Genomic DNA, 27,133 nt, shown 5'->3' on the forward strand with positions numbered 1-27,133 from the left:
GGTGGGGGGAGGCACTGATCTGCCTTAGTGGAGGTCTGCACTCTACGAGTGCTTTTCCAGAAAAGAGAGTGCAGACCTCCGCCAAGGCAGGTCTGTGCCTCACCCCACCCCTGATCACCACCAAAATTGAATCATTTGTCCCTTGTGCCAGTATCAACATTTCCTGAAATTTTCATCCAAATCCGTCCATAACTTTTTGAGTTATCTTGCACACAGACAAACAGACAGACAAACCAACGCCAACAAAAACATAACTTCCTTGGCGGAGGTAACTAAACTATCATTAAAAATCCCAAACTATTATAACTAGGGATGGAAATGAAGAACCGGTTCTTTTTGAGAACCGGTTCCCAGTGGCTTGATTCCTTGGAACCGTTTGCCTGCCTGCTTAATGATTCTGCTTATCGATTCCGCTTTCGTTGTGCATGCACGATGACGTCACACGTACGCTGCATTGTTTTGGTCAGAACGTAGCCAACATGGTGTTGAGGCAGAAACGGTCTAAAAAGACGACACCAGGTCCACTTACTTGGAACACTGGCAAAGCTTCCATGTCTTCAAAAGGGTGGAATCCCTCCAATATCCTCAAACATTTGTCCACAGCATGTGAATCATTTACAGGAATGTCACGTATTTGATACTCTACTTAGCGACGCTTGTGAATGTAGCAGCAGAGTGAACGCCGGTTCCGGTTCCAGTGTGGGCAACAAACGTCGTAACTCCCCAAATACAAGTTTCCGAAGGTAAGAAGGGAAAGGAAATGAGGTGCACAACAATGGGAGACAAGCCGAGCCGAGTCGAACCGGTTCCACGTAGTAGAAATGTGGCAATAGAGGAATTAGTAAAGCGTCTTTAGTTTCATTTTCACAGTACGCCCCCCACCCCCCCCACCCTGAACCGGGCTGGGCATTCTGTTCTTATTATTTGTACACACTGTATATGTTATATTTTCTGCGCAGAGATGGAAATATAAAAGACAGTTAATGCAAACACACCCATTTGTACTCTTCTATTCCCTCACCCAATGAGAATCGATAAGAGAATCGATAAGGAATCGGATCGATAAGCAATATCGATAATGGAATCAGAATCGTTAAATTGTTAACGATTCCCATCCGTAATTATGACCTTGATTTATACTGTCTACTAAAACTTATACACATTTCCTTTTCTTATTTGTCAGACAGATTTAAAAAGAGTTCATTCTTTTACCTTGACATGTTTCGACTACAACCTGTATCCTTCCTCAGAAGGGTCATTTGTTGTTCCTGTGACATGTCTGGTTTGCCATGCAACTGGGGCGATTATCCCCCTACTGCCTGGCATCCCACAGAGGACAGCATCCCAGGTGTGGGATAAGGTGTAAGATCCCTCATCCCTGTTCATGGTTCTCACTTGAGAAGTGCTGAAACTTTAATATGTTTCCTAAGAAGATGAGAGAGGGGATTGAAGATGATAGGAGGGTAATGCCACCAAAGCATAAATAATGTGCAGTTTGATTTTTCTCTATTTAAACAAAGCTACAAACAAACTCACAGTTCAGGGAGATGCAGCCAAAACTAAGCTAATAAAATGTACACAAAGCAACAAAACATGAACCCTGGCTTTTATCGTGGCCTGTACAAGAATCGGCTGCCTTCAACAGAGGGGATTTAACCCTTAGGGGTCTGAGCCTGTTTTGACTGTTTTTGAGTACTTTTGATTTTGCCTTTATATACTATATAAATAAATGTTTACTATACCCATGTTTGGTATCTTTTTTTTCCGCACAACTTCATCTGTCTCATCTGTCTATTATTTTTTCACTTTAACTTACTATAGCAACACAAAAGGCAGGAAAACACACAAAAAATATAAAATCTGATCTGAAAAATTATGGTATTTTTTGCTTAAATAACACCTTTTCAGAGACTTTAAAAGTGAATATTGGTTCCAAATATTAGGTATATAAAATCCAAATTGTAATAAATTAAAACTACAATCAAATATTTGACATAAAAGTATATCTTTACATAGGCGTTTTCTCCCACCCGGGTCCTCTCGGTTTCCACATCAGGTGGGAGTCAACCTCACCCTTACCTGTAATGCTAATGTACCCTGTGGGTTAGAATCCACAGATTTGACCAGTTTTTTCTGTTTTGAGAAAGGACCAAAAATGACAAAGATAGGATCAGAAATATAACACCCCCCCCCCACCTCTATTTCATATTTTTATTAATGTTTCTTTGCTCTGCTTTCAAAACGTCATATCTCCGGTTGTATTTACTCTATTAATATCAAATAAAAAGTGGGAGAGTGTTTCAAGTCCGCACTTTCAAATGCAATTATCCCCAGTGGTCTACGTGACCGACTTCCGACACTACAACTTGTTGAAAATGTCATGTGTCATGTCAAGGGGCTGTGATCGTGGACCTCTAAGGGTTAAAAACATGACGCCATTAGTTTTTGAATCTGCTCCAAGTTGGAGCAGATTGGTTATTGTTTGTGGATGTAAGTGCATGCACAATCAGCAATCAGTATGATTTCAGTTTCTTTCACTGATTTTCTTTCATTCTGTAAATACTTCCCAGATACCAAGGCAACAACAAATACAACAAACCAAGATGTCATATTTACTGCGGAGCATCAAAGGGAGCTGTGGATTACACTGTAGCGACAACATACTTGTTCTTTCAGGCTCAAGGTTACTGCTTTGTCTTGATCAGAGGCAACATCAAGGATGCAGATGTCAAGGATGCATCAGTCTTTTCTGAATAGATCTACTGAAAATGTCAATAAAACAAATATGTTCAGAGAGATTTTCAGTGTGAGCACTTACACTGATGTAGAGAAAATACAACCCCAGTGTTTGCTTGGTCTATTTTGGATCATTCAGTGGATGGGATTTTAAAAAAAAAACAAAAACAAAACATGACAGTAAGCCACCTTAATAGTGAACGGTGCCATAAAATAGAAAAAAAAAAAGAAAGATGAGGAAGTCCATACTGGAAAAAATCTAAATCTTATCAAGTGTATTTTTCTCATTTCTAGTCAAAATATATCATCACACTTAAAATAAGACATAACCACCTAAAGAATAACTTTTAGTGAGATATAAGAACTTACTTTTTGACAATAGATCTTGAAAATTGTCTTTCAAGAAATCTTACCAAGATAATTTTTACTTGTTCCACTGGCAGCTTTTTGTTTGAATTAAGCAACAAAAAATAAATAATAAAATAAATAAATAAATAAATCTTAAATTAAGGAAGAAAAAATCTTAAATTAAGAAAATAAATCTTGAATTAAGCAAAAAACAAAAATCTTGAATTAAACAAAAAAAAAATTGCCCATTCCCATTTATATAAATGGATTTTGAAAGTATATACAGAGACACTTGCAGCTCCATCTTTAGGTTGTTCCGGGCAGTGGGAGCAGAACATTTAAAAGCTTTCTTTCCCAGTTCTGTTCTGACTCTTGGAACATGTAAAGGGAACAGATCCTGAGACCAGAGACTGTAATTATTAAAGTCATTCAAACTTTCAGACAAATCACATGACGTCAGGGTATTAGATGAAGATAGAAGTTAAAAATGTAACATATTAAGAACATGTACTCATGATGATGATGATGATGAAGATGAAGGCAGTGTGTATAAATGTGCTACCAACATTAAATTAGCCCTTAAGGGTCCACGGTCACGGCCCCGTGACGGAATCACATGACATATTCAACATGTCGTAGTGTCGGAAGTCCTTCACGTAGACCACTGGGGACAGTTGCATTTGAAAGTGCGGACTTGAAACACTCCCACTTTTTATTTGATGTTGATAGAGCAAATACAACTGGAGATATGATGGTTTGAAACTGGAGCAAATAAACATGAATAATGATATGGAAATAAGGTGTGTGTGTGTGTGTGTGTGTGTGTGTGTGTGTGTGTGTGTGTGTGTTGGGGGGGCATTATATTTTTTACCATATGTTCGTCATTTTTTGTCCTTTTCGAAACGGAAAAACTGGCCGAATCTGTGGATTCTAATCCATGGACTGCATTCTGGTAAGAATGACCTCCACCTGAATCAGCTGCAGAACCCGGGAGAACCGTGTGTGTGTGTGTGTGTGTGTGTGTGTGTGTGTGTGTGTGTGTGTGAGAGAGAGAGAGAGAGAGAGAGAGAGAGAGAGAGAAAACACCTAGGCAAGGCAAGCTTATTTGTATAGCACATTTCAGCAACAAGGCAATTCAAGGTGCTTCACACAGGACATTGAAATAAAATAAACAAAAAGAAACACATTTAAAACATTATAAAAGGAACATGTAAAAGGTTATTAAAAACAGCGAGTAATAAAACAACACATAAAATAAAAAAAAAAAAAATAGAATAAAATAAAAATAAAACACACACATATTAAAGTAAGAGTTGCAGTGCAGAGTTTCAAAGAGAATATAAAGTTAAAAAAGTCAAAAGCCTTTTAGTTAAAGGCAGCAGTGAACAGGTGAGTCTTTAACCTGGACTTAAAAGAACTCAGACTCTCAGCAGACCTGATATTTTCTGGTAGTTTGTTCCAGATATACGGAGCATAGAAACTGAACGCTGATTCTCCATGTTTAGTTCTGACTTTGGGAACACAGAGCAGACCTGCACCAGATGACCTGAGTGGTCTGGATGGTTCATACTGGACTAGAAGGTCTCTGATGGATTTTGGGCCTAAACCATTCAGTGCTTTATATGTTAGTAAGAGAATTTTGAAGTCTATTCAATGTCTATGTCTATGTAAAGATATGCTTTTATGTCAAATATTTGAGTATAGTTTTAATTTATTACAATTTTGATTTTATATACCTAATATTTGGAACTAATATTCACTTTTAAAGTGTTTGAAAAGGTTCGTTAAGTATTTTTGTGTTATTTATGCAGTAAATTATATACATTTTTAAAATCAAATCTTATATTTTTTGTGTCTTTTTGTTCTTTTATGTTGATGTAATGGGTTAAAGTGAAAACTAGTGCTGGGCAGCGATTAAAAATTTTGATCACAATTAACTGCATGGATTTCTGTGATTAATCACGATTAATTGCATAGTTATGGGGGGGGGGGGGGGTTTATCGGCATCAACAGCATGTATTGCCTTTAAGTGACATTTCAGACTCGAAGTACTCCAGTGATAAAAATAATAATAATAATAATTCCACATTGCAGTGCTTCCAAACAACTGTGTCCTTCTCAACCCCACCATCTGAAGACATTTAAAATGAAAATGTCCGTGTAAAAGACCGGTACTTTTCTCCATGTTTATGTCCCCACCAGTTTATCTCCGGTTGTGAGTGATTGACAGGAGTCTTAAGCCCACTAATAAGTACTAATACTAATAAGCCCAAAAATATGTGATGTTCAGTTGTTAAAAGCAAGCAAAGGGGGCCCTCTAATGGTCAGAATAAATTTTGTCCTTGCGGTGTTCCCGTAGTCAGTTCGGACATAAGAAGGAACTAACAGACACGTTGCTTTCACTCTGTTTGTATGGCCGAAAAACGTTTGCCTGTGAGTATTTTATGTTCAGTTGTTGTAAGAATGAATTGTATTAAATATCTCTGATGTGAGCCTTTGTTGCTGGATAAAAAGATGTTGTGAATCTTAAATTAATCTGTAAATGCTAATCGTTAGCGTGTCTATGGATTTTCCCATTCAAGTGAGCATCGAGCTAGCGATTTTTTCCCAGTCATTTAAATGTATAATGCCATGTAAATGTACTAAGGCAATGAACAGAACTGAGACATATTTTGTATGTATATTGCAGTTTTACAGTGTGTCTCAAGTAAAAGATTTGGACAGAAGTTTTTGGCATCCGGGTGTTTTATGGGAAACCTGTTGTCTATCCGCCGAGCTAATCGCTACACGCACACAAGCAGGGGCAGAATAATATGAGTTAGAATAAAACGGCGTTAACGTGAGATTAAAAAAATTGTCGGCGTTATTTAATGAATGCGTTAACGCGGTAATAACGCGTTAACTTGCCCACCCCTAGTGAAAACATAATATGCAGATGGGATAGATGAAGTTATGCTGAAAAAAACACAAACAAACAAACATGGATATAGTAAACATTTTTTTAATACTGTATATAAAGGCAAAATCTCAAGTACTCAAAATAGCCTCAGACCCCTACAGGCTAAAACTAAGCCAACCCAATGCATCCAGGGCTACAAACACTTGAACCTACGTCTAATCTTTTACTTCATGGAATCCGAGCCATTCCTATTCCAATTTTAAAAGTCAAAAAAAACAAAACAAATACGTCTTAAATCCAGATATTTTTTGGTCACTCCATTTCAACTGTATGAATTTCTAAGGTAAAAGCAAAGATGCTGAAAGCTGCGAAGGGCCAACAACAATTATGAGGGAGCGGCAAAGCAGAAGTCAAACATCTCCTGATCAGTGCATTTGGATTTGAGGTGTTAGACTGTGGTGAATATCCCATTACCCAACTCTCTCCACATTCTAATCAGGGACTGTATTTGCTAATTAATAGACTGACACTTTTTCTGCTGAGCCTCTTAGTCAGTGGACAATGAGCATTAAATGGCGCTCACTGTGGCTGTGCCAAAAGCAACTCCCACTACATCATAACATGTAGAAATGATTTTCACACATACCTAAATGAAGTTTGACAAGGCCAGATACGCTTTACAACAATGGATGACAATTACATTGACTGCCTTGAGATTTTCACACCTACTAAACCACACTTGAATATGTTTCCAGACTGTTTGCAGTAAACCGAGTCGGACCAGTCTGCTGTAGGATGTGTGTAAAAAAAAAAAAAGAAAAAAAAGACATGAGATAATTCAAAATGCTATTGTGTGCAAATTACAGTATAGATCAACAAGCAGATGGTTCATGACAGTTGTTTATCCAGGGTGAGTATTTTGATATTTTGAACAGTGATAAGCTTCAGTTCACCGATGGATTCATAACAGCAGATGTTTTTAACCCTTTAACCCAGTGGTTTCCGACCTTTTTTGGCTCGTGATCCTATTTTAACATCACACATTTCTGGTGATCCCACACATTCTACTTTTTATTTTTTATTTTTTTTGCTAAAATTAATTTGTTTTTGATCATGTAATAGTTTGATATACTATGTTGCAAATAAATGTTAATTTTAGACGACATTTAGGCTATATAATATATATTATTATGGTTGGAGGCAGAAAAGCCAGTGATAGCATAATTCGAATAATTAGAAAAATTCTGTGATACATTCTGAGACAAAAGGACAGAGTCACTGGATTCTGGAATCAGAAGATTATACTTGCAAGGAGTCAAGTCCATACAGTGAGATGCAGCAGTTGACTGACTATCAACAGGAATTGTAATATCTTATGAAAGAACATGAGTATTACAATCATTGGACCAAGTGTACAAATATTATGACGTTGATCAGGTTCACCATTGGCTTAGGTATTCAAAACACAGTGATGCATGGGTTCAGTGACCGCGTTTGTATTCTTCCCCACCTGCCTCATGGCCTGATCTCCTCAAGGGCAGCAACCCGCTCTGGTCCCAAACTGGATGGACAACAAGAACGCCTTGGTCCCAAACTAGAACAAAACAAGCAGATAGCAAAGAAACGGTAGACATATCCTGAGTGGATATGTCCGGGTATTCTTGCAAAATGTCATTATAACCCATCCATGACTCGTGCTCTGGACACCTGGTATTTACAGGATTTAGTCTAATAGCCTAATTTTTCTAACAGCCAGGTGTAGATTACTGCACAAAGTGAGAATTTGATTTTCCTTGGTCAGGATATGTACAGTCAGTCCAGCTTGGATTTACAAGGCTGACAATTAATACTGAACAAACAAGAACTCAAACTATGAATTATGAAAGAGCTGCAGCATCTGAAACTGACCACAATGAACATTTGACAGATAAACAGTACCACAGTGCTTCAGTTTCAGCTTCACAGTTTGTCTTGTCTTTTGTGGATTGGGGTTTTCTCTGTCAACTAGGAATGGGAATCGAGAACCAGTTCTTTTTGAGAACCGGTGTGGGAAAAAATACGGACCTTGTAAAATTTGGACCTATTTGGAATTTGCGCATGCGCGAGCGCAGCCTTACCGGATGTCAGGTTCAGCGACCCCTAACCCTAACCCTAACCCCTAACCCTAACCCCTAATCCTAACCCTAACCCAAAAGCGCACAATTCTACTCGCAAGGTACTTATTTCATAAGCCTCGCTGACCCTGACATCCGGTAAGGCTGCGCTCGCGCATGCGCAAATTCCAAATAGGTCCAAATTTTACAAGGTCCGTATTTTATGCCACACCGGTTCCCAGTAGCTCGATTCCTTGGAATTGTTTGCCTGCCTGCTTAACGATTCTGCTTATCGATTCCGTCTTTGTTGTGCATGCGTGATGACGTCACACGTACCTTGCATTGTTTTGGTCAGAATGTAGCCAATATGGCGTTGAGGCAGAAACGGTCTAAAAAGACGACACCAGGTCCACTTACTTGGAACACTGTCAAAGCTTCCATGTCTTCAAAAGGATGGAATCCCTCCAATATCCTCAAACATTTGTCCTCAGCATGTGAATCATTTACAGGAATGTCACGTATTTGATGCGCTACTTAGCGGCGCTTGTGAATGTAGTGGGAGAGTGAACGCCAGGCCGGTTCCGGTGTGGGCAACAAACGTCGTAACTCCTCAAATACTAGTTTCTGAAGGTACGAAGGGAAAGGAAATGAGGTGAACAACGGGAGCCGAGCTGAGTCAAACCGGTTCCACGTAGTAGAAATGCAGCAATAGAGGAATTAGTAAAACATCTTTAGTTTCACTTTCACTGTGCCCCCCGAACCGGCCCGGTGTCACCTGTTATTATTATTTGTACATACTATATATGTTATATTTTCTGTGCAGAGATGGAAATATAAAAGACAGTTAATGCAAACACACCCGTTTGTACTCTTTTATTCCCTCATCCAATGAGAATTGATAAGAGAATTGATAAGGAATCGGATCGATAAGCAATATCGACAATGGAATCGGAATTGTTAAATTCTTAACGATTTCCATCCCTACTGTAAACTCACCATAGATTTTGTATTAGTAAGTTTTTTTTTGTTTTTTTTTGTTTTTTTTAATCAGTTACTAGAAATTTCAGGTGACCCCATTTGAATTCCAGGCGACTCCATGTGGGAGTGAAGAAGGAAAAAAAAGAACAAAGGTATCCCACATACGGTCCATTCAACTTGCAAAAAACTTTAACATAGGATGGCAACGTTTCGTTCGTTCGTTTCGTTTCCTCTGGACCTTTTTCAAGCATGTTGCTATCCTACATTATCTATCCTGTATTAAAGTTTCTTGCAAGTTGCATGGACAGTGTGCAGGATACCTTTTTTCTTCTTCAATGTGAATGCAAACATTCCATGTGCAAGTACAGTATGTGCTCTTTTTTTCTAAATCATACACAAAAAAAAAATAAAACAAAGGAAAGTTACGACAACACTGCAAACAACAGTGTAAAAAAAAAGAAGCCCCAATTGTCTATTTTTATAGTGAGTCACATTCATTGCTCTTTTCCACAGGCCACGGGGGTGCACTGAGCATGCTCAGATGTCTATGAAAAGCACAAGGACTATTCTCGTTTTGAATTTTTTCCTATTGAGCAAATGGTTGAATTTTATGAAAAGTTATTGATTAGTGTGATTTATTCCAAACATGCAAAGAAATTTAACGTATATGCGAACAGCAAAACATAAATAATAACACAAATATCAACAATCATAACAATATTAGCCAGAAGAACAGCACAATAGTTCCATTTACATGCCTGAAAAGGGGTGGGAAGAAGTGTAACTTATTTAATCCCATCCCTTCTATATAAAATATTATTAATAACATATATGTCTCTCTTCCTTTTATATTACTCTTTTATATTTATATATCCATTCACACACACACACACACACACACACACATCCATATACACATACGTATGTACATATTTTTATTCATATACCCACAACATACAAGTACGCATACACACAAACAAGTACACATATAATCTTTTACCTATACGTTTCTTAATTGTGCTGGCGAATAAATAAATAATGAATAACTCAAAGAAATAAATATGTACATAAACAACAATGAACTTTAAATAAATCTTACATTCAGAACGCTCACCACAGACACGTCAGGGGCTAAAGGGTTAACCTGCAAAAACATGGATATATCCATATTACAAGCTGTGGGAGTTGGTTGTATTGCAGGATTAAGCTGCACCAATATGGTACAGAGTCTCCATGGCAGATTGTATCACTGGATATTTAATTCGGAATGGGATCACTAAAATATCTGTAGCAAACCGTAGCACGGGATGTAATTCTTATCTTTGTGGCCAATTTCGTTGGGAGCTATAGCTAGTGACAGTGAGTATTACACCACTACAGCAAAGAATTCACAATGGAAATACCAGAGCGGTGATAGATTTTAGTCTTGTTCCTCCCTGCGTTATCTCTCTCGCCTCTGTAATACACTGGTTCATGGTTCATTTTGGATTTCCAAAGAGGCATTCTCAACAAACTGTGCTGTCTTTCCCTCTTTTAAGAACTGGCAGGGAGTTTCATCACCTTTCTTCCATTAAGGCTCTAAAGATGTTTTTTTTTTTTTTTTATTTTTTATTTTTTTTACGGGTTTAATAATGTGGAAAGTGTAAAACTATGATAAAAGACAAAACCCAGTTGCAGAGTCTGCAGAATGGTCATTAAATAATATTATGCATTACATCACACTGCATAAATTAAACACATTTAACATTACGCAAGCGGTGCATTAAGTATATTTAGTACTGAAAACATCTTTTTTTTTTTTTTTGTAATTTTCTAATTTACTTCTAAATCACAGTGCCAGAAAAAAAGACAGTTCATAGGGTTCTTATTCAGCAGCAGCGCTCCTTTACTTGACAAAACAGCACATATTCAACCGATGCCTCGACTCTTCCAACGTCAGATAACTATGTCTTAAAGCACAATACACTAGAAACGCCCAAAGTTTTTATTTCATCTATAACACTAATACCTCTAAAGAATCCTCATTAAAGTCAAAGGCATATTTGAGTCTATATCATAACATAAATCAGTCATGATATGAATAAGTCATCCTTCATTGGCTCGGAGTCTCATCTGATGCACAGCTCCATATTAATTATGCTAATCTGTGTCTGTATGGAATATTTCTGTGACAGACATGCCAAGGCTTTGTGATCTGAGGGAGAAAATCCACCTTTAAACAGAATGCACACATGCCACTTCTCTGATCTTAGTCTATCAATATTCATGGATATGAGCAACCATCACCCAAAGCAAGAAAATCTACAGAAACAAGCCTTAAATATATGATGGGATCAAGAGACTTTTTTTTTTTTTTTTTTTTTTTTACATCACATCACGGGCAACTTCTGTCATTTAAAAAAATAAATAAATAAATAAAAATAAAAAAGCACATTACGCTCCATCTGGCTCCTCTACAGTGGAAAACATTATATTCCACTTAATCCATGTGGAGTTTCTCACTGAGTCATCCACTGTGAATCTGTGCTATGTAGGAGGTACGAAACGATCAATGGTTGTTCATAATGGATTATGTGTTTACTGAGAGGGATGGGAAAAAAGAAAAAAAAAAGTAAAGTTTACGCAAATCATGTAATGAACGTGACACTACAACAGGGGTGTCAAACTCATTTTAGTTCAGGGACCACATGCAGCCTAATATGATCTGGAGTGGGCTGGACCAGTATAGAATAAGAACTGATAAATAATATAAACTCCAATGTTTTCTCTATGTTTTTGAGTGAAAAAAGCAAAAATTCTTCATGAAAACGTTAACATGTACGTACTGTACTTGAGCATAACATGAACAAATATGAACAACCTGAAAGTTCTTAAGAAAAATAATTGTAATTTTAACAATATTACGCTTTAGTTTTATCATTTATACATGTGCATCACAACTTACAGATCGCAGTGGATCTACAAATACACACAACATTGAATAACAGGCAGAATATTGTTAAAATTCTACACACTTAAGACATTTTTGTTCAGGTTGTTCAGTAGACATGCATCAAAGGTAGGGATGGGAATCAAGAACCGGTTCTTTTTGAGAACCGGTTCCCAGTAGCTTGACTCCTTGGAATTGTTTGCCTGCCTGCTTAACGGTTCTGCTTATCAATTCGTTGTGCATGTGCGATGACGTCACACGTACGCTGCATTGTTTTGGTCAGAACGTAGCTAACATGGCGTTGCGGCAGAAACGGTCTAAAAAGACGACATCAGGTCCACTTATTTGGAACACTTGCAAAGCTTCCATGTCTTCAAAAGGGTGGAATCCCTCCAATATCCTCAAACATTTGTCCACAGCATGGGACTCATTTACAGGAATGTCACGTATTTGATACGCTACTTAGCGACGCTTGTGAATGTAGCGGCAGAGTAAATGCCGGGCCGGTTCCAGTTCCAGTGTGGGCAACAAATGTCGTAACTCGTCAAATACAAGTTTCTGAAGGTAAGAAGGGAAAGGAAATGAGGTGCACAACAACGGGAGACAAGCCGAGCCGAGTCGAACCGGTTCCACGTAGTAGAAATACAGCAATAGAATTAGTAAAGCGTCTTTAGTTTCACTTTAACTGTACGCCACACACACACACCCCCGAACCGGCACGGTGTCATCTGTTCTTATTATTTGTACATACTGTATATGTTATATTTTCTATGCAGAGATGGAAATATAAAAGACAGTGACAGTTTGTACTCTTTTATTCCCTCACCCAATGAGAATCGATAAGGAATCGGATCGATAAGCAATATCGATAATAGAATCGGAATCGTTAAATTCTTAACGATGCCCATCCCTCATCAAAAGTGTGCAGTATCTGGCTGTTTCTATGGTAATTCAGACATTTATCTGAAAGATGACAGATTAAGATTACATTTCCATTTAAAATAAGGTGAACTTTTATTCTATTTAATTTTTATTGCCGTCGTTCTCTCCCTCATTCATCAAGTGGAGAGGAGACAGGTGTGAACAGTTCTGTCTCTAATCACGACTGAGAAGTCAAACATAGTTTAACATCTCCAACGTACCAGATGTCTTTGAGATGACGTTCACAGGGGAGTTCAGTAATTATCGTTATCACCTTAACCCCTCTTTGATAGCGAGTGACAGGGTCAGAGCAGACACTAAATATTACCTCTGCACATGTTCAATGTCCTCATAGTCATACCAGCGGCTGAATGAAATAAACACTAATACGATCATTACACTTACCTCATTAAAATAAGATTCAACAAGACAGCAGGTGAGCATGTATAATAAATTGACTGTTTGGAATTTGCATGATCAGCCACAGTGACAGCATTAATAACTTTAATGAATTTAATGAAATGTTTCCGTCTCACACAGATATGTCAGGCTGCATCAGACAAATTATGAAAAAAAATCTCTATCACGTGTGCTGCTTTAGATATGCAGAAGTCAAACTGAGCTAACGTGGAAAAGGGTTTATTTCCCAGATCGATATATGTGCATTTTTGAAAGATGTTTTGAGGGCAGAAATGTGATTATCAAGCAGAAACTCACTGGAATCAGGTTTAACATCGCAATGAACAATCTCTACTCTACATAATCTGGTCCCTCTCTCTTTTCTCATCCTTGTGGTTTCAGCATTCTGGGAGTTCATTTCTCTTTGTAATGAACAGCAAACCCACCATGCATTAAGATCATCTTTTTCATTTGTCTAATGACAGGCCACAGTTTCTTCAATTACTGCATTGTCACATCCTTGCATGCTGACATTTGGGACAGAATTCACTATTTAACCCATAAAGACCCAGTGCTACTTTTGTGGCAGTTTCCAAATAAATGTTTCTCCATATTTAACCTTTCTTAAGTGATTCATCACCATTGATTGTAATATTATCCTCTTTACTTTGTGTTTTTTTCAGTGAAAATCGTGTATTTTCCTTTATTAAATGTTGTGATCATGTAGATGTTCATAAAAGTTCAGAATAAAGTTGATGGTTATTATATCAGAAACAGAGAAAACTGATTTTTTTTTTTTTTTTTTTTTTTAACAAAATCTATCATTAACTAAACATACACTAAGTGTCTCCAACCACTGTCATTGATCAAAGTCCATGAGTTTTACTGGTGAATCAATGCTGTAGAAGATGACGGTGTTTCCACAGTAACTATGGAGCCTCTGAACATCCAAATGTGTCATATCTGATGACCAAAAGATGACAAACAGCATTTTACACTAATTATTTACATGTATTGATAGGATTAGAGGATTAACAGGCATTAAACATATTACTTCAGTTAATGGTTTTGGTTACCAGTGGCTTTTTGGGGCTTTAAGGGTAAAATACATGAACTATGGATATGCAGCTGAGGAAACATATGCCGCGTTTCCACTATGTGGAACCAGCTCGACTCGGCTCGGCTGAGCTCAACTCAGTATTCCTGGCGACCGTTTCCATTACAAGATACTACTGACTTTACAGTACCTGGTCGTCATAGCGATGCGGCGCATTACTTCCGTGTCGTCTGTTCAGAGAGTCGCTGATAAACTCTCTTGTTGCGTGTTGTCTCGCCTGAATTTTTACGTCGGCCACCAAAGACTGATTCTCCTCGACCGACCATGGTGTAGTTTTGGGTTGTTATCATGTGAATTAATGTACCGCTATATTTACTGTCCACTTCCACATCTGTTTTTTGTGAAACGACGGGTCACAGTGATAACTCTCTGACCAATCAGTGGTCTGCAGTGTGTACACGTCACGTTTTAGTATCTGGTCCCCAGTCCTGGAACCTCGGCTGAGGTGATACCAAAAAAGTAGTACTTTTTTGTAATGGAAACGCAAAAAAGGCCGAGCCGAGTCGAGTCGAGCCGAGCCGATACCACATAGTGGAAACAGGGCAATAGACACAAATGACTAAAATGAAAAGAACATAAAACTAGTACATGATTTGCTGTGATTTAAATTTTTTTAAAAATAACAGAAATGACTATTTGTGGGAAAAAAGCAGCATACATAAAACAGGATTAAAGAATGTTAGATAGGCACTGAAATGTTTCTTTTGTAACAAAAAAAAAAAAAAAAAATACAACCTAAACTTAAGATGTTTTCCCACCTGGACCGATCGGAGCTGTTGGTTGAAAGCAGCAATCGTGCTCCATTCCGGAACAAAACACCTGACCTGAGACCACTTGGAAGAGCTGGTCTCAGCTCAGTTGCAATCGCTAGACAGAGCGGTTTGTTTACAGTATGAACATGACCACAGTAATAGAAATAGATAACTACAGTTTTCTCTACCACTCTGAGCGGTCTCCAGATATGAGCTAGCAATCAGGAATGTGAAGGGGGCAGATTCCACTGGGGGGATTGTACGGGGTGGGGTGCATTCTGTACTGTATGTACCTCACAATGAGTACGCACAGATCATATGACTGTACAAAGTGAAAGTGAAACTTAAGACACTTTACTAATTCCTCAAAGTCTCCCTCTGTTATGCAGCTCATTTTCCTTTTCCCTACCCAGATAGCAAAATGATTATGGCTTAAATCTGGCCCAAAACTGGCATGCCATTTGGCAAAGTTTGGGGCGGATGTATGGGCCCTAAATGGCCCAAAATAGGCAAGCCAAAATCAAACCAAAAGGAAGCTAAAATTCACCCAAAACTAATTGCGGACTTCCAAAATATAACCATAATTGTCCCAGAAAAGCCCCAAATCCCCATAATCCAGCCAAAAAATAGCCAAAACATGCCATACCATCCCTATACTTGATCCCGCTCTTTGCCCAGTCTTTTGGTTAACCCGACATATGCCATAACTCAGCCATATATTGCTGGTGCCTCCATATCTATTATGGATAACCTTAATCATACCGCAGTTAAGCCTAAAGTTCTGAGGTCTCCACACTGGACCACATCAGTCCAGTTCTGAGGTCTCCACACTGGACCACATCAGTCCAGTTCTGAGGTCTCTACACTGGCTCCCTGTCTCTCAGAGAATAGACTTTAAAATTATCTTGCTAGCATATAAAGCACTGAATGGTTTAGGCCCAAAATACATCAGAGACCTTCTAGTCCAGTATGAACCATCCAGACCACTCAGGTGGTCTGGTACATGTCTGCTCTGTGTTCCCAAAGTCAGAACTAAACATGGAGAATCAGCGTTTATTTTCTATGCTCCGTATATCTGGAACAAACTACCAGAAAATATCAGGTCTGCTGAGAGTCTGAGTTGTTTTAAGTCAAGGTTAAAGACTCACCTGTTCACTGCTGCCTTTGACTAAAAAGCTTTTGACTTTTTAAATTTTATATTCTCTTTTGAAACTCTGCACTGCAATTCTTACTTTAATATGTGTGTGTTTTTATTTTTATTTTATTTATTTATTTATTTTGGATTTTATGTGTTGTTTTCTTACTTTTTAATCACCTTTTACATGTTTCTTTTATAATGTTTTAAATGTGTTTCTTTTTCCCTGTCGTTGTGTTTCAATGTCCTGTGTGAAGCACCTTGAATTGCCTTGTTGCTGAAATAAATAAAATAAACTTGCCTTGCCTTAAAGGTTTTCATAATGCCAAAAGAAAGCCAAAAATGCCAAATGTATGCCATAATACTGCCAAAATAGTTCCTATCTGGGTACCTTCAGTAACTTTAATTGGAGGGGTCAGGATGTTTGTTTAAGGGGACATTGCCTCCTCTTGCCGCCCCGCGCCCCCCCCCCCCCCCCCCCCCCACCCCCACACACACACACACACACACAACCGGACTTGACTCTGAGTACGATATGCTGCGATGTCGCAAACACTACCATAAATGTTGAAAAAGTGTTGAAAAAGTGCCGCTGCCAGACGCCAGAGAAGTGCCGGTTTGCTAATGTTTTCAAGGTATATGATAAAGTGTTATTTCGTATATATATACGCATATATATTGGTTTATGCACATTTATATAATAGTTTTAGAAATCTTCCACTAAATAGAACCTGTGCAGACAGTGTTTTGAAGTAGATCTTGTAGCTCTGAGACAAATATTCCTTTTGAGTCAAACCCATTCTCTTGTTAATTCTTGAGTTTCACATTTTGACCCAAGGCTGTATCTTGGAAAGTTCAGCCAACCAGCATTTTTTATTTGACTTTTCTTTATAGCGACTCTCATGTGGTAAAATTTCATTACTTTTATTCTAGAAGTATTTTCCTTGTAGACCAGTGTTATCTGGTGATCCATCTTTAACCCTTGTATGGTGTTTGGGTCATTGGGACCCCTTTTCACTTTTTATTAAAAGAAAAATGATGAGTAGTTATTTTTAAAATATTTTTTTCCTCTCATATCTTGATTATATTACATTTTATTAAAAAAAAAAAAACAAAAAAACATGAGTAGCACTTTAATTCATAAATGTAATCTACGAGGGCCATTCAATAAGTTCATGGCCTCACCCAGAACAGAACAACACAGACTGATAATTTATATTTTATTTTTCAACATAATCTCCATTTACAACAATGCACTTGGTCCATCGATGTTCAAGCATCACTATCCCATCACGAAAGAATGTAACATCCTGTATTATAACAACCAGTATTTCTGGGTGAGGCCATGAACTTATTGAACAGCCCTCGCAGCAAAGGCAAAAGGCAACAAGAAAAACATTCAGAGAGCACAGACCTCCACCAAGACAGATCTGTCCCCCCCCCCCCCCGAACACCACCAACATTTAATAATTTCTTCCTTGTGCCAGTATCAACATTTCCTGAAAATTTCATGAAAATCCATCCAGAAATTTTTGAGTAATCTTGCTCACAAACAAACAAACAAACAAGCACGCACGCAAACACACAAAGCAAAGTGACCACAATACCTCCTGGTGGAGGTAGATATTAAACATATATGCTTTTTATGTTGTTTGTAATTGCAATGAAGTAAACATTTGTTGAGTATTTTCACATTAAATTGTTTCATTATGTTGAATTAAAAACCCACAAATGCAGCGGGGGTCCACCACACCCACGAACAACGGCTGAATACCAAAAATCTGGACACCACACAAGGGTTTAAAAAATTCCCTGAAATTTTTATTTATTTATTTTATTTATTTATTTATTTCCTGGCAGACAGTTTCACACCAATGCTTTATGAAATTTACTGTTTAACTGAGTCAGTAAGCTAGTGCTTAATATTAGTTTACCTCTGACCCCTGTGTGTCCTGTAATTCAGCCCCTTTTGTCTAAATTTGATCACTTCTGCTCCAAAAACCCAACATGGCAACAGTTATATTGCAGTTCAGAAAGCCATCGGACATTACACGCATTCATATATAGAAAAAGTACACCACCAAAAGTCTCATAGGTGACATTTTATGTTCACAGTCTGAGGATGTCTCCAGCTCAAAATGACCAGGCTTGTAGCAGATACGCCTCTTCTTATGCGTTTTCACTCATATAAGAACAAGGTCATGTGTCAAAATGACAGCCCCTCTGGTGTTGGTCACATACCACATGCGACAGCAGATGCAGTCCACTGAACTGTTTCACATAAAACTAGATGTTACTTTAGTATCTTCACACCAAACTGAGGATTTCTTGACAATGATGTGTTAATGTAAAAAAAAAAAAAAAGGAAAAAAAATGGTGTACTGCCATGTTTTATAACCTTTAAAGACCCAAACATTCACCATCAACCAAAAGGATCTACTGATGTAAAATGTTCAATAATTTTCGAACTCATTTTCTTCCGGGGGCCACATTCAGCCCAATTTAATCTGAAGTGGGCCGGACCAGTAAAATAATAGCATGATAGCCAATAAATAATGCCAACTCCAAATTGTTTTAGTGCAAAAAAATAACATTCAATTATGCCAATATTTACATTTACAAACTATCCAAATAAAAAGGATGTGAGTAACCTGAAAAAAATTTAATTTGTTAAGAAATTTAAGTAAAATTATATCAATATTATGCCTCGATTTATCATTTATACATATGCATTACAGATCAGATCTACAAAGGCACAAATATTTAGTAACAGGCAGAATATTGTTAAAACTGCACTTAATTTTCTTTAGACATTTCAGGTTGTTCATATTTGTTCAGGTTATTAGCATTTTATTGTTAAAGGATAGTTTGTTAATGTAAACATTTTTGTAATTTAATGTTTTTTGCACTAAATGAAAGAGAAAAAATTGGCGTTGTCATTATTTATAGGTTATTATGATATTATTTTTGAGTTTGATGGGCTAACTTGTACTTTGGAAATGCATCCTGTGGAACTTTTGGTGGACCGATTTAGGTCCCTGGACCGTACGTTTGACACCTGTGCTCTAATCCATTCGATACATGTCAATAATTGGTGCAAAATGCAGTTTGTCATCTTTTCATGGTCATTAGATATGACCCATTTGGACGTTCAGAGGCTCCGTAGTTACCGTGGAAACACCATTCAACATTGTTCTCTGGCAACACCCATGGAGTAAAGTTGGCTGTTGGCTGTGCTAGAAAAAAACTGACTGCAATTTTGGAATCAGCATGCCAATTTTAGTTTATATCAGCATAAAAATCTAACTCAACAGAATTTTTTTTTTCAAATTGTTCGCCAGTGTTATTCATGTCTCTAGCTTAAATACTTTTTTTAATTGCAGTATAAAATGTAGTCGGGCACTCCCTACATAACCGCGTGACTTGACCCAGTAGTAAATAGCTGAATCTGCTGTTTCTGGGTCATTTATTTGCGGTCCTGCTCTGAAAAATCAATCTTATCCACCATTAATCGATTACCCAAAATTAAAAAGAAATCGATCCAAAATCGATCAAATCAAATTTTTACCCACACTGTAACAAATTACTGTATAAAACAGTACATTTTGTACAGCATCATGCTGTTATTTGTAAATACAGTATAATGCTTTAAATAATGAGGTCTTTAAGGTGCAAATTTAAAACAGTAAGCTACTGCAAAATTTGACAGTATTCTACAAAGTCATCTGGCATCAAATCCCACCGGCTGATTTAGAAAAGATTCAATCTAATGAATATTAACTATAGACTTGCTGCATCAAAGGTAAGTGGTTCTTTTTCGAAGCAGAAGGATAAAATAAAAAGAGAAAATAACTGAGGATGACTATTTTCACCTGGACTGAACCCCACACAGAACAGAAACGTCGGTCACCTGATGCTTCTACCAACACTGCTTTAACTCCATTCTGCTCCAGCTGTTCATTTATCAAGATAATTGTGATTTTATCAACGTAACTGTGGCATTTTGGGTTCATTAAACATTAAATTGCCTCCATAAACTGCGTTCACACCGGACACAACTTGTACAGTATAACATGCATGATAACACTGCATATTTCGGGGTGCTAACCATATGTAGCAAACATGCAGCTAATTTAAGTTGACGCATACTTGCTAGCTGCGAAATGGACACTGTTAAACTAAACAGCGTGTCAATTTACATGGTTATATATAATAATGTCATCTCTTGTTTGAGCTTTTTCGAGCAATGTTCATGATTTTGTATTTTAAAATGTAACTTGAAATGTTAAAATCCTAGCTTTTCGCTGTGTTATGTTTATGTTTATGCATTTGAAGACACTTTTTTCCAAAGCGACTTACAGGGGAAAACCAATTAAATCACTCAATCAATCAAATTTTATTTACATAGCGCCAGATCACAAAAAAAAAAAAAAGTTATCTCATGACACTTTATATATAGAGTTGGTCAAAAACCAGACTGTAAGCCAATTTACAGAAACCCAACACAATCTTCCAGGAGCAAACACTTGTGACTGGTGACAGTGGCGAGGAAAAACTTCCCTTTAACAGCAGAAACCTCGATACCCCTTATACTGTAAATATTACATTAAATATGTTTTACAGTAATATATTGTTTCTTGGAATATGGTAGTTACTGTAAAATGCAGCAACTGTGGCTAACAGTATTTTACTGTAAAAGGTACATTATGTACAGCCCAGTTCCGCAATACTTTTTACAGTAAGAAACTGTAGTTGCAGATTACAGTAGAGATACTGTAGGACACAGGTGTCAAACATGCGGCCTGGGGGCCAAATCCGGCCCGCCAAAGGGTCTAGTCCGGCCCTTGGGATGAATTTGTGAAATGCAAAAATTACACTAAGATATTAACAATCCTTTTAGTTCAGGTTCCACATCCAGACCAATTCAATCTCAAGTGGGTCAAACCAGTAAAATACTATCATAATAACATAGAAATAATGACAACTCTAAATTTTTCTCTTTGTAAATGTAAACATTTTCATGTATTTACACTAAAACAAAGTATAATTTCGCATAAAATGTGAATAACCTAAACAAATATGAACAACCTGAAATGTTGTAAGAGAAGTACGCACAATTTTAACAATATTCTGTCTGTTTCTAAATGTTTTGTGTATTTGTAGATCCAATATGACCTGTAAATTATAATGTACATGTGTAAATGATAAACTGAGGCTTAATATTGTCAAAGTTACACTTGTTTTTTTCAGTTTGTTCATGTTATGCACAAATTTTGAAAGGATAGTTTGTAGATGTAAACCTTTACATAATGTAAAGTTGCTTTTTTCACTCTAAAACAATGGTTCTTAACCTGGGTTCGATCGAACCCTAGGGGTTTGGTGAGTCAGTCTCAGGGGTTCGGCGGAGGTCAGGACACACACCCGACTCATTAGGTGAAGCCACGCATTTCTGAACTGATTTCTCAAAGGCAACAGCAGAAGTCACACTGATTTGCAGTAAATATTCATTATTATTGTAGCCTGATGGAAATTAGGTGATGGGTGTGTGTTAAAATGTTAAAAAGGATAGATAGCATAAATATAATAAGTTCATTATTGGAATACATAAGGTTAAAAATTAAAACCATTTCAGTGTGGTGGTATTAAAAAAGGTCATGTGTTTGTGAAAAGGTATGGAATTTTTTGTGAGTTCATGCACTGTATTGGTTTTGTTCTTTGAACACAGTGATGTTAATGCACGGTTTATTTTGTGCACCGGTGAAACATATGCCTGTGTCTTGAATTTGTAAAAAATCATATTTTATTTTTTAATAAAGAAGGGTTCGGTCAATGCGAATACGAAACTGGTGGGGTTCAGTACCTCCAAAGAGGTTAAGAACCACTGCTCTAAAACATAGAGAAAAGTTTGGAGTTGACATTATTTATATATTATTACATTATTATTTTACTGGTTTGGCCCACTGCAGATCAAATTTAGCTGAATGTGGCCCCTGAACTAAAATGAGTTTGACACCCCTGCTGTAGAATAACAATAGCTGTAGAATAGCTGCCAGTATTTTACTGTTATTTAACGGTAAAATTTGTTACAGTGCAGCCCTAATCATCATCATTATCATCACTGAAGAAATAACACAAAGATCTATATTTTGGTGACTTCAATGTTTGATACGACTCCAATCTTCTTTATAAATATTCCATCTTCCGTCAAACTCCAGACCAAACACCTGAAGTTGCCAGTGAAGCCACATATCCCTGGTCCACAGCTTGCACCTTACCGAGGAAAGCAGCAAAAAAAAAAAAAAAAAAAAAAGAAAAAAAAAAAACGAGCAAAACTGCAAATGTCTATGTGTCCAGTTTTAGGATTAGACGCCTCACCCGAAGGACAGGTAACAAGTTAGATTAAACTGATGTGTGTTTGAGTTATCTGACTGGACTCTTGGATGAAGTTATTTCAGTGTGTAGACAGCAATTTCAGAGATAAGAAACTTAAAGCATGGTACAGGTCATCATGTCCCACCTGTAATTCTTAAACTTTGAACTGAAATGATCTATGGCCAGAAAAGTAACTCCGACTGTGAAGCGGATCCCAGCCGGTCAGTCACCATTATTGAGTTGCTGCTCTTAATCAGGCAAGGGTTAAGTGCTGGAGCAGGAGAAATATAGTCCCTCACTGTACTGTACTGTATTTGATTTAGTGGAGGTGCACTTGATTTATACCGCCAGACACTTCAGCAGCCCCCTCAAGTGGGAATAGCACTCGCAAAGAAAAGATAAATCAAATTTTAAACAGATCACAGTGTGCCGCAAGTAATCCCAGGAGCAGGTACGCAACCTATAACAAAGCGCTAAATAATGTCTCAAATATTTGATGTAAACATTAAAAAAAAAACAGTCGAGCAAAGCCAGATAATGCATTCTGTCATCTGAATTTTTTTTTTTTTTTTGATGTGACAATATTCTTGTTCTGTGTTCTTAAAGTAAAACTCCAGAGATTTTCCAACACTCAGCGAGAAATCTCTCCCTCTGTACCGTTAGATTTTGTAGAGTTGCGAGTTTCATTTATCATGTCCATCCCCTTGAAACGCTTCCCAAAAGTAGAGACAGTGTTTGAAAGATAAAAGAAAAACTGTTCTGGGACGGGTCAGGAAGTTCTGCTGGCAGCAAAAACGATCCCCCGAAAAGGCCAAGTGCTACATCACCAATGGCTCCTGTGCGATTTGATGTGTTCCCAACCATTTATGCTATTTCTTGATGGTGTCAGATTTACTGGGGCCTCATCCCGTCAAAACTCTTGAGCACAGGTGTCAAACATGTGGCCCGGGGACCAAACCCGGCCCATCAGAGGGTCCAGTCTGGCCCTTGGGATGAATTTTTGAAATGCAAAAATTACACTAAAAAATTAACAAACCTTTTAGTTCAGGTTCAACATTCAGACCAGTTCCATCTCAAGTGGGCGGGACCAGTAAAATACTTTCATAATAACATAAAAATAACGACAACTCCAATGTTTTCTCTTTGTAAATGTAAATATTTGCATGTATTTACACTACAAGTATAATTAAAAAAAAAAAAAAAAAGTGAATAACCTGAACAAATACGAACAACCTGAAATGCCTTAAGAGTTTTTTTTTTTTTTTTATTTTAACAATATTCTGCTTATTATTAAATAGTTTGTGCATTTGTAGATCCACTGTGATCTGTAAGTGATAATGTAAATGATGGGGAAGCAAAATTTACAATGAACATTTAGTTGTTTTTTCTCAGCAATGCTATGTCAGTTGTTTTGAAACCAAACATATATTGATGTCATAATCATACCTAACACTATTATCCATACCTTTTCAGAAACTTTTGCCCATATGAGTAATCAGGAAAGCAAACGTCAAAGAGTGTGTGATTTGCTGAATGCACTCGTCACACCAAAGGAGATTTCAAAAATAGTTGGAGTGTCCATAAAGACTGTTTATAATGGAAAGAAGAGAATGACTATGAGCAAAACTATTACGAGAAAGTCTGGAAGATACTATTAAAGACGAATGGGAGAAGTTGTCACCCGAATATTTGAGGAACACTTGTGCAAGTTTCAGGAAGCGTGTGAAGGCAGTTATTGAGAAAGAAGGAGGACACACAGAATAAAAACATTTTCTATGATGTAAATTTTCTTGTGGCAAATAAATTCTCATGACTTTCAATAAACTAATTGGTCATACACTGTCTTTCAATCCCTGCCTCAAAATATCGTAAATTTTGCTTCCCCACCCTGTACATGTGTAAATGATAAACTGAGACATAATATTGTTAAAATTACACTTATTTTATTCAGTTTGTTCATGTTATTCACATCTTTTGAAAGGACAGTTCCATCCACCCATCCATTATCTTCCGCTCCTTCCGGGGCCGGGTCGCGGGGGTAACAGTCTAAGCAGGGATGCCCAGACTTCCCTCTCCCCAGACACCTCTTTCAGCTCTTCTGGGGGGACCCCGAGGCGTTCCCAGGCCAGCCGAGGGACATAGTCTCTCCAAAGTGTCCTGGGTCTTCCCCGAGGTCTCCTCCCAGTGGGACATGCCCGGAACACCTCCCCAGGGAGGCGTCCAGGAGGCATCCGAAACAGATGCCCGAGCCACCTCAGCTGGCCCCTCTCGACGCGGAGGAGCAGCGGCTCTACTCCGAGCTCCTCCCTGGTGACTGAGCTCCTCACCCTATCCCTAAGGGTGCGCCCAGCCACCCTGCGGAGGAAACTCATTTCGACCGTTTGTATCCGGGATCTTGTCCTTTCGGTCATGACCCAAAGCTCGTGACCATAGGTGAGGGTAGGAACGTAGATTGACCGGTAAATTGAGAGCTTCGCCTCTTGGCTCAGCTCCTTCTTCACCACAACCGACCGGTACAGCGACTGCATCACTGCAGACGCTACACCGATCCGTCTGTCAATCTCACGCTCCATCCTTCCCTCACTCGTGAACAAGACCCCAAGACACTTAAACTCCTCCACTTGGGGCAAAGACTCCCCACCGACCCGGAGAGGGCAGACCACCTTTTTCCGGTCTGAAAGGATAGTTTGGAGATGTAAACCTTTTCATAATGTAAATTTACTTTTTTCACTGGAGAAAAGTTTGGAGTTGACATCATTTATATATTATTATGTTATTATTTTACTGGTTCGGCTCACTTCCGATCAAATTTAGCTGAATATGGCCCCTGAACTAAAATGAGTTTGACACCCCTGCTCTAGAGGATCAAGAGGCAGTCTCGTCACCCCTTGCTCTGAGGTGTGAGAAAAGTGGGGGGAAAAAAAAGACAAAAAAAGAATATGAAAACTTGCTTAGTATCAATGTATACCTGGAGTTTTACTTGAGACTGCGGGGTACTTTTTCTTAGTTTTATTCTGCACGAAATACAATAACAAATCTTCAATATCCAAGGGCAGGGATGGTTAAGAGCGAATGCACAAATAACTAAAGCACAAGTGAAAGATGACATTACAAGACTTATACTTGATGTCAGATAGCTTTTATTGTTTTTGGCACACCTCGAAGTAAGAGTCAAAACGGATAGAATCACTACATTAAATGTGTAGTGCCTCAGGAAGGATGTGCTCCACTGTCAGTGTGGAAAAGCTTATGGGAAGAACATCCAGAGATGATAATGCAAATTTTTAGGCAACAGCCACAGTGTGTGATGTCAACTATTATGCAGCAAAAATCTGGACCAGTGTACACAGTCCCACCGAGGTAGAAACGGTTAATGCAGTGGTTCCCAACCTTTTTTGGCTCGTGACCCCATTTTAACATCACAACTTCATCAAAACAGAAACATTTTTTTTGCTACAATTAATTTGTTTTTGATCATGTAATAGTTTGCTATACTATGTTGCAAATAAATGTTAATTTTAGACAACATTTAGTCTATATAATGTATATTATTATGGATGAAGGCAGAAAAGCCAGGTGTAGATTACTGCACAAAGTGACAATTTTATTTTACTTGATCAGGATCCAGCTTGGATTTACAAGGCTGACAATTAATACTGAACAAACAAGAACTCAAACTATGAATTACAAAAGAGCTGCAGCATCTGAAACCGACCACAATGAACATTTGACAGATAAACAGAACCACAGTGCTTCATTTTCAGCTTCACAGTTTGTCATGTCATTTATTTATTGTGATTGTCTCTGTCAGTTCACCATATATTTTTTATTAATTTGTTTTTGGTTTTTTTTTTGTCAATTATTAGAAATTTCAGGCGACCCCATTTGAATTCCAGATGGTCCGGACCCCAAGGTTGAAAAACACTCGGTTAACATCTCATCACTACTAGTGTTGTTTTTGTCAGCCTGTTTTATTTATTTATTTGTTTGTTTGTTTGTTTGTTTGTTTGGAAAAGCAATTTATATAAAACTTCCCTTACGGGTACAATTCAATATCTGTCCACATCAGTGTTCATGGACCACTTGTTCTTTGGTAGCTCGTACAGATCCATGTCCAGTCCAGTTGTCCTTCATTTAATTTCATATTTCACATTTTCCTGGTCTCGTTGCGTTTACTGCTATACTCAGTCATGTTGAGCATTTTTGTTTTTGCCACTCAGTCAGACAAAACCAACATTTTTTTTTAGTTAAGCTCATTTTAGTTCAAACAAGGTTATCTTATTATTCTTATGGACTCAGAAATATATTATTTGCTGTCAATTACCATATCTGTATGAATATTCAGGAGAGCAAGTCTGAGTCTTTGGTCGGTCACTGTACTGTACAAATAGCCTGCGTCTTGAGATGCCTTAATGGGGGGGGGGGATCCGTGTGGTAAAGCCCAGTTCAGACCG

The 27,133-nt window shown here is 37.8% G+C and overlaps 1 long non-coding RNA gene across 1 annotated transcript; it reads left to right on the forward strand.

The window, feature by feature from the left end:
* Positions 1 to 966: 966 nt before the first annotated feature.
* Positions 967 to 27,133, forward strand: LOC115427438 (uncharacterized). Its single transcript, XR_003936492.1, has 3 exons — positions 967 to 1,117; positions 13,527 to 13,531; positions 27,120 to 27,133. It is a non-coding gene; the product is annotated as an uncharacterized LOC115427438 (long non-coding RNA).

The sequence above is a fragment of the Sphaeramia orbicularis genome, chromosome 10 (genome assembly GCF_902148855.1).
Source record: "Sphaeramia orbicularis chromosome 10, fSphaOr1.1, whole genome shotgun sequence".
NCBI classification, from domain to species: Eukaryota; Metazoa; Chordata; class Actinopteri; order Kurtiformes; family Apogonidae; genus Sphaeramia; species Sphaeramia orbicularis.